This window comes from Gavialis gangeticus, unplaced genomic scaffold, assembly GCF_001723915.1.
Source record: "Gavialis gangeticus isolate Ggan-Ray unplaced genomic scaffold, GavGan_comp1, whole genome shotgun sequence".
NCBI lineage: Eukaryota > Metazoa > Chordata > Crocodylia > Gavialidae > Gavialis > Gavialis gangeticus.
This window is the reverse complement of record NW_017728983.1, coordinates 3038423-3052972: the sequence shown is the minus strand read 5'-3', so window position 1 is coordinate 3052972 and position 14550 is coordinate 3038423.

Genomic DNA, 14550 nt, shown 5'->3' with positions numbered 1-14550 from the left:
GGGCATGTTGACAAGTGCACTTACACTGGCTTAAATTTGCCGTGCAGTAAGTTACTGCACAGTAGGCAGGAATAGGTTGGCGTCTACACATGCAGGCGCTAAAGTGCATTAACACTGTGTGGACTGACTTGGGACTAAAGTTAGTAAGTAAGGCATCTACACGCACGTTACTGTGCAGTCACTAATTGGGAATGAATTTAATACCTGCATGATACCAGTATCAAATTTACACTCAAGTTGGTGTAAGTTGCCATATTTATTACACAGTATGGGTGTGCATGTGTAGATGCACAGTAAACGCGCATGTATAGATTCACCCCCTGGGCTGCAAATCAATAGTAATAATAGATAGTAAGTTAGGGTGAAAGGAAGCCCCTTCTCACACCTGGACAAAAAAACTTGGGTAATTCATTCAGGGCATGAAACTTAATAGATGAAGCTGAGTATATATTTATACATACTCTGTCCTTTTTTTCTTGAAGACACTCAGTCTTTTATGGCCATTGCTGCCAGCTCGAACCACCCATGCTAGTAGAAACTCTTGGGATGCTCTGTGTTGAGCACTCCCCCAGATATACACACTTCTCCACCTCAAAACTGGTGACCAAATGGGCACTTTATCTTTGGAGAGGCAAATAAAAAGGGGCAGTGCTCATGATCTACACAAGCTGAAGCTGCTTCTACAGCTGCCTCATCTCCTAAGGAAGCAGCATACAGATGCTGCATCTGTGTTAGAACCACCCTGATACAGCTTTGTAGTTTTCCTACCCAAGCTGCTCACAAGTCGGCCCTCTCATTATGGAAGAGACACCCGCATGGATAGCCATGACAAGCAGCAATTATTGTACTGACAAAATAAAAGTTGTGAGCTGTTTTGCAAATATTTTTTGAAGACCCACTTCAGCAGCAGAAGTAGGCGTAATTACACATAAAAATGTATCTCTTTTATAGTCTCTTAATTATCTACTCAGGTGAACCATAATTTGAGGGGAAAAGCTTTAAAACTATTCTTGTTTAATAAAAAAAAAAAAAAATTGGTGGCATGCAATCCTAATGTGATTATGTGAAGAGGAGAGAGATCTGGATCTCAGGGCTGGATTCAAGGTAGCTGTGCTCAGTGCATCACAATCCCTTGGGCTTTGATCCCATCTCTGCCACAGACATGACATCTGACCTTGGGCTTGTCCCTTCTCTTTGATGTGTCTTTGTCTTCCCTCCCAGTCTTTGCTGCATTTATTTAAATTATAAATGCTTCAAAACAAGGGCCAATTTCTTACAGCCACTTGCACAGTGGGACCTTGATTTAGATGTGCACTGTATTGCCAATGTAATGTTGATGACAAATAGAAGCTCTCTTCCTAATATACATGAGGGCTGCTTGATTTACATATTTGAGGCAGCATTTTCTCAGTCTGTCTTTTGCTTTTGTCTTTGTCTGTACATCCACTGCCTCTCTACACAGGTGATTTGAATATTCCCTGAGTCCCCTGCAGGCCTTCACCTTGCATAGTGATAATTGTGAATAAAATAGAAGGATGATAACTTTTAGCCTTGATCTTTTTAGACCATCTTGATCCTGAGGCGCAAGCACCTGGCATTCAGAAATGGAGCAATCCAAACCCACCCATGTTGCTACAGGCAAGAGGAAAAGTCCATTGAGGGTAAAAGTCCAGTGGGGATTGTCTTGTCTCCTCCTGCAGACAAATGTGCCCAGTAGATAGAAAGGGCTTTGCATGACTGGACAGGGGAGGCAAACTATAGAGCACATTTCAACTCTGCATTGGGAGGAGCGGGGGTTTTCAGTCTATAGGGCCTGACTGAGCATGGACAGAAAGTTGCTGCCAGCTGGCACTTGGCAGACAGATGAGTTTGGTGGACTCAGAACAGGTTCCCAGAGACAGGTGGCCATGCTCACGTACTGCCTGCCTCTCCTTCCACCAAAGGATAAACACAGCCACCATTAGTATTCATAGTAGGGGCCAAGAAGTTGGCCTACCTGCAATGTATACAGGATGGCTGCCATCTGATAGCGGCTGAGCAGGTGGTGAACTGTGATCGGCACTGCCAATGTTAAAACATCCTATTATGGTTACCTCAGTTTCCCTGTCCTCACTTGCTTTTTTGTTTTGCTCACAAGTTATAGTGTATCCTTTAGGGTATGAGCTTCTTGGGTAAGGACCTTCATTCACTGAGGCTGGGATTTTTAACCACCCTCAGTGTTGGACTCAATTTACTTCTATGAAATCCCTGAGTGTTTTAACACTGATGTCAGTGGAAGAAAAAAGTAGACAACCTGAAGAATCTTTAAAATCTTGTTCTGTACCATTTTAACTCTCATACCATGCGCACACTCCATTCCCCAGAAAGAAGCCCTCCAAATTTGAGGTTCATATCTTAAGTGGGGAATCTGATTTTTTTAACCCCTTGCTGAAGCAGAAGCATGAAGACACGGTGTTGGAAAATAGCTGCCAACTTCTCTCTCAACATGCAAGCAGGAGGAGCAGAGTCCAGTGTTAGCCACTCTTGGCTTGCTGGCTGTCAGACAAGCTGTCAGCTATTTTGACTTTCTAGGAAAAAAGCCAGTTCTATGCCATGACTCTGGAAAAATCTTTTCCCCCCTATATTCTGCCTTCTGAAACCAAGATGCATGTGTCTGATAGGGAATTATGCAAGAAAATATCATATATTTGTCCACAGGGGATTTTTTTTTAAATGATGAAGGCTCTGACAAAGGGACTGGGGTATGAACACTTATTTAGATGCCTAACTCCTGTTGTAATCAGATAGGAGTTAGGCACCTAGATGCCTTTGTGCAGGTAGGCCTCAGTGACTTAGGAGTATGAACTTCAGTCCCTTTTAACGGGATGCACGTGCAATAATTATTCACTTAGCTCAGTGCTTCCCAAGTGAGTGACCCCATGTGGGGTCTCAACGCCTAATGGATGGGATCATAAACCTCATGGAAAATCTACTATAAAAGCAGTGATAACAACCAGAAAGAGGGTTGTAGACCTGGCAGTGGGGTGGCCAGTGGATTCGCCAGCTAGTCAGTGGTGCCAGCTGAAGTGTTTCGTGACTGCTGACGAAGGGCATGTCTTCCTGTCACTGGACGGTGTTAGTGGGCATTGCTTTGAAAACAGGCCCCATCCACTCATTCTCCCCCAAATGCCTTGTAGTTACTGTTAGAGAGGTGCCAGGAATACCCATTGCTGCTCTCATGAGGATGCCCAAGACAAGAGAGGCTGCGTTGTCCATGTGGTGCATGGGCACATTTTTTGGCATCAGATGTGGGTCTGATGTGTGGGTCTGATGTGTGGGTCAGAGGTGTGTCTTCACAGTTTAGGTACTTTCGGCATTCTGCTCCTTCATCGTGCACCATAAAGTTTTGGCTTGGTTGTGGGCTTCAAGTACACCCACCGCCCATTCTGTACCTATTCTGCAGCAGAATAGTGGAGTTCAGTGCTGTTGTTCCTGCTTCTTTCCCAAACCTCACATTCAAATTAGAACAAAAACTCACATTGCTCCTCCTGAACCACCTCCATCCAGGGCGACAACCAGCTGGTCCCTTCCTTGAGGTTGATTCCACTCCACCTTTTTGATCCAGTGCAGCTTCATTATGCAGCTGAGCTGAGTTACAAAATGTATTGACTCTGTCAAAACAATGGCAAGGTACTTCAGTCTGTTGTTGCTGGAAGCATATAATAAACTAGGTGGTTGACTGTCATTATAAGAACATTGGAAGGATAATGTATTTACCTCAATGGCACTGTCCAGACAGTAGAGAAATAGTGTGCTGTACTTGTCTAGTATTGGACACAGCAGGTTGGATGTTTAAATAATGAAATCATTACAGTCTTCAACCCTGTGTTTTTGGCTTTAGGCCATAAATCACCACATGGGCTGGGATTTGGGCACATTAATGCATACAGCACTCTTCATTAACAGATCTCACTGTATTTTACTAATAAGGTTAAAGTCCCATCTATCCCATTTTATAGCTGGGGAAGCTGAGGCATGGGGAATGGAAGTGACTTCCCCAGGATCACGCAGTGAAATCAGTGGCAACACTGGGAGTTTAAACATAGGTATCCTAAGTCTGAGCTACCCATTAGTTCACATTGCCTGTTGAAAAAAATTGGGCAAGATGACAGACTCTGTGGTGACCTTTGTCTGGTTCTGATGGTGAAGGTCGTCTAAGTTACTGTAGTAGACAGCTACTAGATCTGAGACCTCTGACTAGGGTTTATAAAGTGCCTGTGCTCCAAAACCAGCAGCTGTTTTTCTCCTTCGGCTGTCTTGGAAATTTCCCCTTTAGTGACTGCAAACTGGGACCCTCCTCTATATCCAGAGTCTGAGTTTGCTGGGAGTGGGCTACAGAGGTACTTCAAGGCTTATCTGTGGAGCATAGCCAGGAGGAAACCTGGGTTCCAGTCTCTACACCCTGGACTTGTTTCTTCATTTTACTTTTCACAGGGTGTGTCTACACATGCATTTACTTTGCATTAAATTTACTGTGCAGTAATTTACTGCACAATAAGCAGGTTGAGGCTTGCATCTACATGTTCAAGCTCAGTAATGCTGTGTGTGGACTGTTAGTCCCAAGTCAGTCCACATGCAAGTGTTCCTGCACAGTAAAGTGTCTACACATGAGTTACTGTGCAGTAACTAATTGGGCATAGATTTGATAACTTCATGATGCAGGTATCAAATTCATGCCCAATTCGGTGTAAATCACCATATTTACTCTGCAGTACAGGAGTGCACATGTAGATGCCACCTGTACTGTACAGTAATTTTTGGTTACTGCTCAGTAAATGTGCACATGTAGACGCACCCACAGTTACTGATAAAAAATGCCTGTCACTGGAAATGACTGTCACAGTCACTGGGAACAAGAAGCAGTCTGGGAGCAGGGATTGTGAGGCAGGACTTCCTCTACCCCTGCGATGTCCTAATCACCAAAGTCCCTCATGTAGGTTCTCTCCTCATCTGTGACCACATGAGTCTTGGCACAATGGCACAGCTTCAGTATGGTGGGTGGAGAGTACTTCCCTCATTGCTTCTAGTCAGGAGGTGGCAACATGGGGACTCTCCTAGAGTGAGGAAAGTGGGTTTAAGCCACCTCAGGCAGAAGCAGGCATCAATTTCAGGTTCCCCACTGCCAAAGGATTTGTTTTAAATCTTAAATTATTCTAATAAGTTGGGCATCATTTCCCCTTCTCCCATGTTTTAAGAGGGAAGAGTAAGGCCCACTCTATTCTGTGGAAGAGTCCTTGTAGGAACCTAGCTTAAGGAGTGGGTTCTAGACTCCAGTTCTCTAGTAGATAGAGGTACCTTATACCCAGCTCTGAATCAGGTGCTGAAACTCCAAAGAGGACATCCAGAAATCAGCTGTAAGGGGATGGCCAGAGCAGCTTCACTGGAGAATTTCAGTGTTGGGAGGGTGCCAATAGACCTGAGTAGGTGGGGCATACTTGGGAACACCCTGGCTCAACCATGCTGTTGCTGCTGCTGTGGTGTAGACATACTCTAACTCTGAACATGCACCTAATGTGGGGTTCTGAGAACTAGGCTTCTAAAAGCTAGGAACAGTAGCACCTAACTTTTAGGTACCTAAGTGTCTTATTGGATCTAACTCTAGGACTGGCCAAACATCGCACTTATATCCAAGGAGCTAAGCTGAGTCTAGATTGCCCTTTTCCTCCTCTTCTTTCTGCCACTTCATAGAGTCATAGAGAAGTGGGGCTGGAAGGGACTTCCAGAGATCATCTACTTCAACCCCCTGCCTGAAGCAGGAAAACCCTATCCCACACTATTTAATACAAATCTATTATATTTGCAAAACTACACAGTCAACCTTGACACAACACAAGACATAACACCCGAACCTCCTGCAGGTAAAGGTGGGGGAGCAGAGTGGCCACTATCCTGCTACTATAAAGTTTGTTAATATATGCTCTAGAGATGCCAGGAAGGGGTCCAACCTCCTCACTATAGAGGAAGGCAAAAATCATAGTCCATACCATGGGGTAAAATCTGATCATGGGGTAAAATTCCTTCCTGATCTCAAATATAGCAATTGGTCTGATCCTGAGAGGAGGGGCAAGGCCCACTAGTCAAGAACCTCTGGCTTTAAATCCCAGCAGGAGCACTGGCACATCCCAGTCAAAATCCTCAGCCTTGCTGCAGCCAACATTCAGTGCCTCTGAGGAAGGCTTAAAAACACCCTGACTCATGTAGCAGTGGGGTGGGGAGGAGGTGGTTCCCTACCACGTGGCAACCAGTAAAACCCAGAGCCAGAAGCATAGGAAATCCCCATAGGAGAACACAGGCATCGCTACACCTAGATCATCCCTGAGCCATGGCTGTCCAACCTCTTCTTGAACACATCCAGTGATGGAGAGTCCACAGCTCCCCTGGATGTCTAGTCCACTGACTCCTTGCTCTAACAGTGAAGAAGTTTTCCTGATATCCGATCTAAACCTACTTTGCTGGAACTTCAAGCCTAGTCTGTGTCCTTATTACTTCAGCAAGAGAGAAAAGATGTTCTCCCTGTTCTTTATCACAGCCCTTCACAAGTATTTGAAGACTGCTATCATGTCATTTCCAAGTGCCTTTTCCACAAGCTGAACATACCTGGCTCCTTCAGCCTCTCCTCATATGACTTGCCTTTCAAGGCCTTGATCATTTGTGTCACCTGTCTCTAGATCCTCTTTAATTTCTCCATGTGTTTTTTAAAATGTGCAGCTCACAACTGCACACAATTCTCCAGATGAGGCCTAACCAGTGCCGAGTACCGTGGCACTATCACTTCCCATGTCTTGTGCTTTATGCTTCTATTGATGCTTCCCAAAACTGCATTTGCCTTTTGTGCAGCTGCATCACAGTGCAGAACACATAGCGAAGAACACATATTGGATATTCAGGTGGGAAATGTGCTGATAATATTAAACCATTGCCATCAATCATCCCTCAATGCACATATTTCAGAGAGAGGAACATGTGGTAAACTTTATTATTATTATTGAAGTCACATGTCAAAGGCCCAGCTGAGATCAGGGTTATTCTGGGCTGGCCAAGGCATGAATAGATCATGAGAGTGAATGCCTACCTTGCAGAACCTCAAGGCATAATGAACAATGCAAATGTTAAACAGGGAAACTGAGACACAACAAAATGAGCAGGCCAAGGTCATGAAGAAGGTTAGTGTCAGAACTGGGACAAGGCCCCAGCTCCACAGAGATTTCCACTGCACATGCTTTTGCAGCAGGCAAGTAGATCTCTCTTTGCCTATCTGCAATTCTCCTACAATAATGAATGTCAAGCACTTTGCGAACAGAGCAGTTAAATGTCAGAGCCTGTCCCTACAAGCCCTTGCTGAAATCTGAATGATCGACCATGCTCTTTTGTTGTTTTGCTCCCATTTTCTTCAGTCAATAAAAAGTATTCATCATACCATCACATTTCGAAGCAAAGCCAGAAGCCAGTTTTCTTCAGGGGGCCTAAGAAAATCTTTCTTGATGTCTTCATGCTCTTTCCTGGAAATCCTAAATCTCTTCAGGTCAAATGTTTAGTGAGTGTAAAGTGGGCTAACTTTAATAGAGTCATGGCAATTTACATTCACTTTGGACTGAATCCCAATATATTTTGTAGCTCTCCTGTCCCAATCTCCTGACTTTTAAATACAGCAAGTACAGGTTCATTCATCACTGTGATTTGATTTGCCATTGTTCTGACTCCTCACCAGTGCTTCCCCAATTATCAGCCCCTAATAATTAGCCACTGCTGGATGTCACCATTATTTGCTTTCTACAAGGAATGGTGAATTAGCTGGAGTTTGCTGTTTTCCCCTTCTGCTGTGCAGCATAGCATGGCATGTCCTAATGAGGAAAGAACACATGCTCCAGAAGGGCTGCAGGGTCCAATGTCGGTACTTTTTCTCAAGGCTTATGCCAAGACTTGTGAATATTTCTAAGGTGCCTTTTAACTTTCTCTTTGATAAGCTAAATAGTTTGAGCTCCCTTGGGTTTTGGACAGATGATCATATTCCCAGTGGAACTTGCATCTGTGTTGTACACTAATGAAAATTATACCAAGATTGGGAGTGGACAACCCTGCAGCTATCCAAGGGTGCTTACATCAGGCAGGCAACTTTTATTGCACTTCAGCATATGATGGCAGGGCAGCACTTAGTAGTCTGTTTGCCGTTAGCAAATGGCCACCTCGAGATGGAACTGGACATGTGACACCTGATGAAACTTACATCAGTTCATTTTTTCAGGGACAATTCTACCTTGGACTTGACAAAATTATCATGGTTTAGGGATTTGTGTCTTTTGTTTGCTACTTCACTGGTATAAAGATGAGAAGTGACCATGTGATGTATAGCTATACAATTACCACCATCTGATTTAGACTTATTCCTAAAAAAATCAGGGGTAAAATTACGTTGCTGGAAGTTACACTGATATAGATGTCATGTGTCCACTTCTATCCTGGGATACCCATTTGCTCAAGGCAAACTGGCTATTATCAGTTTCCCCTCCTCTATATAGTAACAAAGTCCTGTAATGGCAAATGTTCTTTGAGTAGGTGTAATATCTTTTATTAGACCAACTGAGTAGTTGGAAAAAAGTTCTTAGCCAGCTTTCGGGCACTGTCACCCTTCTTCAGGCATAAGAAGTCTCTGCTGTTCTGAGACTCCAAAGAATAGCTCCTGTAATAGCATCTATTGAACTGGCGAGCCAGACAGCTGTTTTAAACTGACGTATGAAATTGGTGTAGGTTACAGCAGCACTAATGTACCCAGGTCCGAAGTCTCTCATCACATGGGTTGCTTTCCAGATCGCAAATCTTCTTGTGATTCTTCTTGTAATGCATGCCAATTGCTAATTTTTTTACATCCTTTCTAACAGTGCAGGCAAGAGAAACAATAATGGTAATCTAATATTTGTCTAATTGGTACCATTTAAAAGAGGTAACAGAATTCTTCAGGCCTACTTTGTATTCCCTTTATGCATCTAGGTGTTGTGTCAGCAGTCTTCACTAAGCATTATAGAAAGAGCTTGTGTTCAGGTGGTTACCCACCCGACCACCAAAGTCTTTAACAGGGCCACCATGTTTTCAGTCCCTCATCTTCTAGATACGGCCTACAAGCAGCGATAAAACATGCATCTCATTTGACTGCATTACATTGCATCTTCTTAGCTTGCATCCAGTTTACTATGACTTCCAGATTTCTTGGCATCACTGACCTATCCTTGTTGTCACTGACATTCCCTCAAGGAGGAGGTGGTATGGTTGGCAGAAAATGTCTGTTATCAGATATATTGAATGGAAAACCATGGACACCTTGTGTTGCAGAGACATTTTAAATAATCAAATGCATTGCAAACTTCTGACCGAAAGAGATTTCCCTATATGCGACTGCAATGAATTCCTGTCCCAAAAGAATGTTGGATAATCACATTTCCTAGAGAATTAGACTTCATTTTGAAGGTAGATAACGGATCTGATCTGAATTCAATCTGTTGGCTGTGGCAGGTAGGCTTTTTTATTGAAATATTTGTAAATATTTTACAAGACCTTCACACTGCAGTTGTTTTTCTATTGTGAATTGACAACAATCAGGCTCACCCTCCATATACCCGAGGAGCTCATAGCTGGGGTTTTTTTTGTTGTTGTTCTAATAATTGTTCTTCCCACAGTGACTGCTGCATGGTTTGTAAGCTTATTTCAAGCTCGACTGTGGGGATTAGCGATAACGCTGCCTATTGTACAGTGGTTCTTATTATTTAAAATTTGAAATAGAACAAAGGCAATTCAATTCCACTCCCACACTTTATGGATAAAATAGCATTTGCTAGCACTGGTCAGAAAATGCAAAGCAAGAACTGAAATTCTATCTTCATCCTTCAGTGAGGCCAATAAAGGATGGAGTAAAACAGGGATGGGAGGGTTTGCAACTCACAGGTTTATGGCAGTGAGCACTGGATAAACTTGGCTTGCTCTTGGTAGTATTAGAGGGGGCGGTATATAAATGAACAACAATAATGCAACCACCCTTCACAATGCATTATGGATGGGCATCTCTTAAATACTAATGAAGGGGTGATAATGTTCTAAACTCACTAATGCCTTGCTCTAAGTTAGTCCCTGGTTAGTGAGGAAAATAATTACAGCAATAACAGCAACAGCCACAACAATAATAGCAGTAGTTTATTTCATCCAGAGATCTCCATGTGTCGTACATGGAAGGAAAGCCAGTCTTGTGGTTAAAACACTGCACTCTGTGCTTTGTCTTGCTGTCCCACAAACTTTCTGTGTGACCTTGGGCAATTATTGAAAACTTGATTCACATTAAAGTTAATAGGAAAACTCCCGTTGGGTTCAGCGGACCTTGGACGAGAGCCTCAGGGCCTCTGTGCTTCAGTTCCTCCATCTGTGGAATGGGGATGATAAAATCTCCCTTCGCTGAAAGATTTCAAAAGAAGGGATTTCAGAGCAGCAAAGGGTCCCAAAGTGAAACGTCAAGGCTACCATGAACAAAGGGTGCACCACCAGCCCGTCTCACCCACCCCACTAGGAGGAGGTGGGCCTCGACCCTCAACCTCCAGGCTCCTGACTGCTGACATTCAAAAAAACCCATAGGGTAAAGCTCGTATGTTGGTCAGACATACCTTCCCTCTGTGACAGCCCTAGAACTGGTAAATATAGAATTGGGGAGGTTATTTTGTTTGCTTTGCATGCATTATTCTTATCTGCTATCACTGTGTATCAATCAAATCCCCCTCATTATCAAATGAAAAAGTTGTGGTCCATCTGAGGGTTTGGATCTGCCTGGAACAAGGTATCTGGGTCATAAATCTAGTGCCAACACCACCCTGGTGGTAGGATATTTCAGGCAGGAACTGTCTCTTGCACGTTCTGCATACAATACAGCTATTCAAATCAAGGGTGGTTCAATCAAGACATCTACAACGCACCAGTACAGCTCCACAAATGCAACCTGCCCAACCTCTCAGCAGAGCTGGCTGACACATCTGCAGCATCACTTTAAGGTGGCTGGTTTTTCGGGGGGGAGGGAGGGATTTTACATCAGGACAAATAATCCAAGTATCAGTTCTTCTGGGATCCTGGGAGAGGTCTCTGGAACTGAACTATCCTAGCCAAGTTGGGGTGTTTGGGAGCTCCACTGAACAGTACCCAGCACACTGGGGCACAGCTTGATGATGTGGCTGCAAGATGAAGAATAAGAGGTAGCTGAATGAGATCCTCCACTCATTATAGAGACAGGAGGCAAGGTGGGGAGAGATCATAGTGGTAGAAGTGGGAACAAGTGCTGGTCCCCTGAAGTGCTCCCATGATCTTTTCTTTGGCCTATGCTCTCCCCTTGAATAAATGCTGCCCCGCGATCTCAGGGGCAGCACTGCATCTCACTTCCTGTAGGCTTCCTTCTGGCTTGAGATTCCAGGGGTGAAGGAAAGACATTGTTATTATTCCTTCCATGGTGTTTCTAAGTCCCTGGAGCTTTCTGCAGCAGCAGTCTGACCTCGCCTCTCCCCTCCTCCCTGCACCTGTCTGGAGTACACCGTTATCTGAACACCTCCTCTTCGCTGATGTCTTACTCCGCCAGGGAGATGTCCAGCGTGCCCTGCTGCCCTCTACCGAGGCAGTAATGGGCCCATCTGCTTCATTAAAAGGATCCTTCGGTGCAATTTTAATCATTCCCCCCCTACCCCTAATGCTGAAAGGAACAGCGAAGGGCGGGGTGCCGGGGAGGGAGGGTGGAGAGTTACAATTCTGAATACACAAAAGCTGGAGCAACAGCAAGCACCAGTAACCCTAGCAACAGTGTCTCAGGATTTGAATGTAATTATACCTCGAACGTGATAAACACTGCGAAGGACTCCTTATGTGGAGATCATACTAAACAAGTCTTTGAAATTACCCTCATCAAATATTGATAGAGGGAGAGTTAAAGAAAGAAGGGGGGGTGGGGGAGAAAAGAAAAGAAGAAAATTCTAGCCGGTGCCCACGGGCTGCGGGTTAATGGCAATCTGTTGAGGTATCAAAGCGGCACAACCCCAGTGGTCGCCCCGACTTGCAACAAAATTAAACGAGGGAGAGAAAAAAAAAATCTCCAGAAAGGCTGCGGTATCGATCGCGTTTTTGTTTTATGTTCTGCATGCAGAAGAGCAATCCCAATAAACGTCATTTATCCCGCCTGAGCCAAGCTGATGAAAGTTTAATCGCTGCAGAAGGTGAAGGGGTGTTACCCATGGGCCAGCGTGGGTGGGGAGAGAGTAGGACGGCAGAGCATCCTCATTCATTAATAAGCAGAGCTCTTAACAGAAGGATCTCCCCCCAGCCTGAGCAGGCAGTTTAGTGACCAGCTTTATTCAGGGCTTCTTCAAACACTCCCACCATCAGGGCATGTTTGATTTTGCTGCACCTACTTCTTGGCTGGGAGAAAGTTGCTAGGTTTTGGGGGGTTTTTTTTTGCTCGTGTTCATTATTAATGCTGGGGTTTCTCAAACTGCTCCGTCGAAGCTTGACGAAAAGGAGTCCTCCAGGGCTAGAAATCATAGCATGATGTACAGAGCAGAGGAGAATCGGACCCGGTGAGGCTACCTGAGAAGGTTTGGCCTTTCCAGATGGGCAGGAGAATGCAGCCTTCCCGTCTGTCTGGCTCTGGAGTCCTCTGCAAAGGCCCCACGAGGTGAGGGGTGGTGGGGTGCAGGGAATGCCCATCTCCTGGATAAGGAAATTCACCTCCATATTTTTTTATTCCACTGAGTTTCTGTGTGTTGTTCCAAAGAGGCATTACCATGCATGCCTTGAGCTCCTGTAGCACCCCCATGGGTTGTGTATGTTGATTCAGTGCAGTCTGCAATGCCTTCGTCCTCTCTTGCCTGAGGGCGCAGTGGAAAACCTTTCCATGTTGGCCCTCTCCTTCCCCTCTCATTCTCCGGAGGGACTTCCCCTGACTGCCCACAGTCTGGGGGAAGAGTTCTCTTGCAATTTCCTGGCTGGTCTAATAAAAGGTATCATTTTGAAACCAAGAGTTCTAGTTTTTTGTATGCCAAATGAGGGTACCTACCTTTAAGAGACTTTGGCATGAACCAGCAGCAGTATCCAGTTCTTACGTTATGCAGAAGCTAATGCTACGTGATGGTGATGACTTAGAGCAGACAAGGAAAGAACTGGACTCCATCAGACTCCTTAGCCCTGCGAGATTTCTAAACAACACAGGAATAAAACAAACTAAGAGAAGAACCGTGTGCAGGAGAATAGACCAGGTCAGTGCCCCATCAGGGAGAAAACTCTTGGGAACAGTGGAGATATGGAGATGATTTCCACAGCTCTTCACCCTGCCTATGCCAGCGATGGGCAGCAGCAAAAATGAAGGCAGCAAGAAGGAAGATTTATATCCAGCTGTGTATGATTCTCAAGCACATCATGGTTTTAATAGCTTGAATTATCTCAGGAAAAAAAAAGGCTAACTATGAAACTACGGGTATGCCTACACTGCAATCCAATGGTGTGATTACTATCCATGTAGGTAAACCCAAGTCATATTTAGACTAGTTGGCTCCAATTTGGATAGTAATATAGTTACAGCAACCCAGAACTTGGCAGAGCGAGCTGCCCCAATATTGTGCCCCTTGTAAAAATGAAATGTATGAGAGGGTTTTTTTTTTAATCGAAGATGCAGAAGGGAGAGGTAAACATAGGAGAGCTTGTAGCTTGTGTCAAGCTGAAGAACCAACTTTGCAATTTTGTGAACTGAGTTTTTACATGAGCTCAGATAGCGATTAGGATTAGAGACAAAATTAAAAAACCCCAAAACACAGTGAGGTTACGAGTAGATCTAGAACTAACCCTTGACAAAGCAAAGGAATTTTCCCAGTCCTTAATGAAGGAATGAAGCCTACGGAGAGCAGACAGTGCTCTGACACTGGGAACGCAGTCAAAGTCAAAGGTTGACATAAGTCTCATGGCCCATCAGGCTGGTGTGATGAAGGATGACCAGTTTCTCTAGTCAACAGTCACAAGGGAGTGATGAACCTAGCATCGCCGCTGGCTGTCACTGACTTTCAGGGTTCCTAATTTACAGCTGGGTTGACTGGGTAGCCTGAGGCCACATATCTGGAGTGAGGCTTCAATTCACCAGCTAAGCCCTGTGCTCTCCCTGAGTGCCACTCCAGTCCCCTGCCCAGTATGCTGCTCTGCTCTCTGCTCCCTACCCTATGCTGCCTGCCCAATCTGCTGCTCTGCTTTCTGCTCCCTACCCTGTGCTCTCTGCCTTCTCCCTGATCTGCCACAGGCCACAGACAGAGGCAAGTCATGGAGGCAGTAGTATTGGCTTCTCCATTCCAGTTACCAACGACTACTGAGTGTCACTATACTCAACTAGAGGTGGCTTTGGCCTTAACCCTTGCATGTAAAATATTTCTAACCATCCATGAGGTGCTTAGCAAATGTAGGTGCCTAAATGCAATTGTATTCTGCCCTGTTGATCACCTGAAAAATGTGAGCATGTCCACA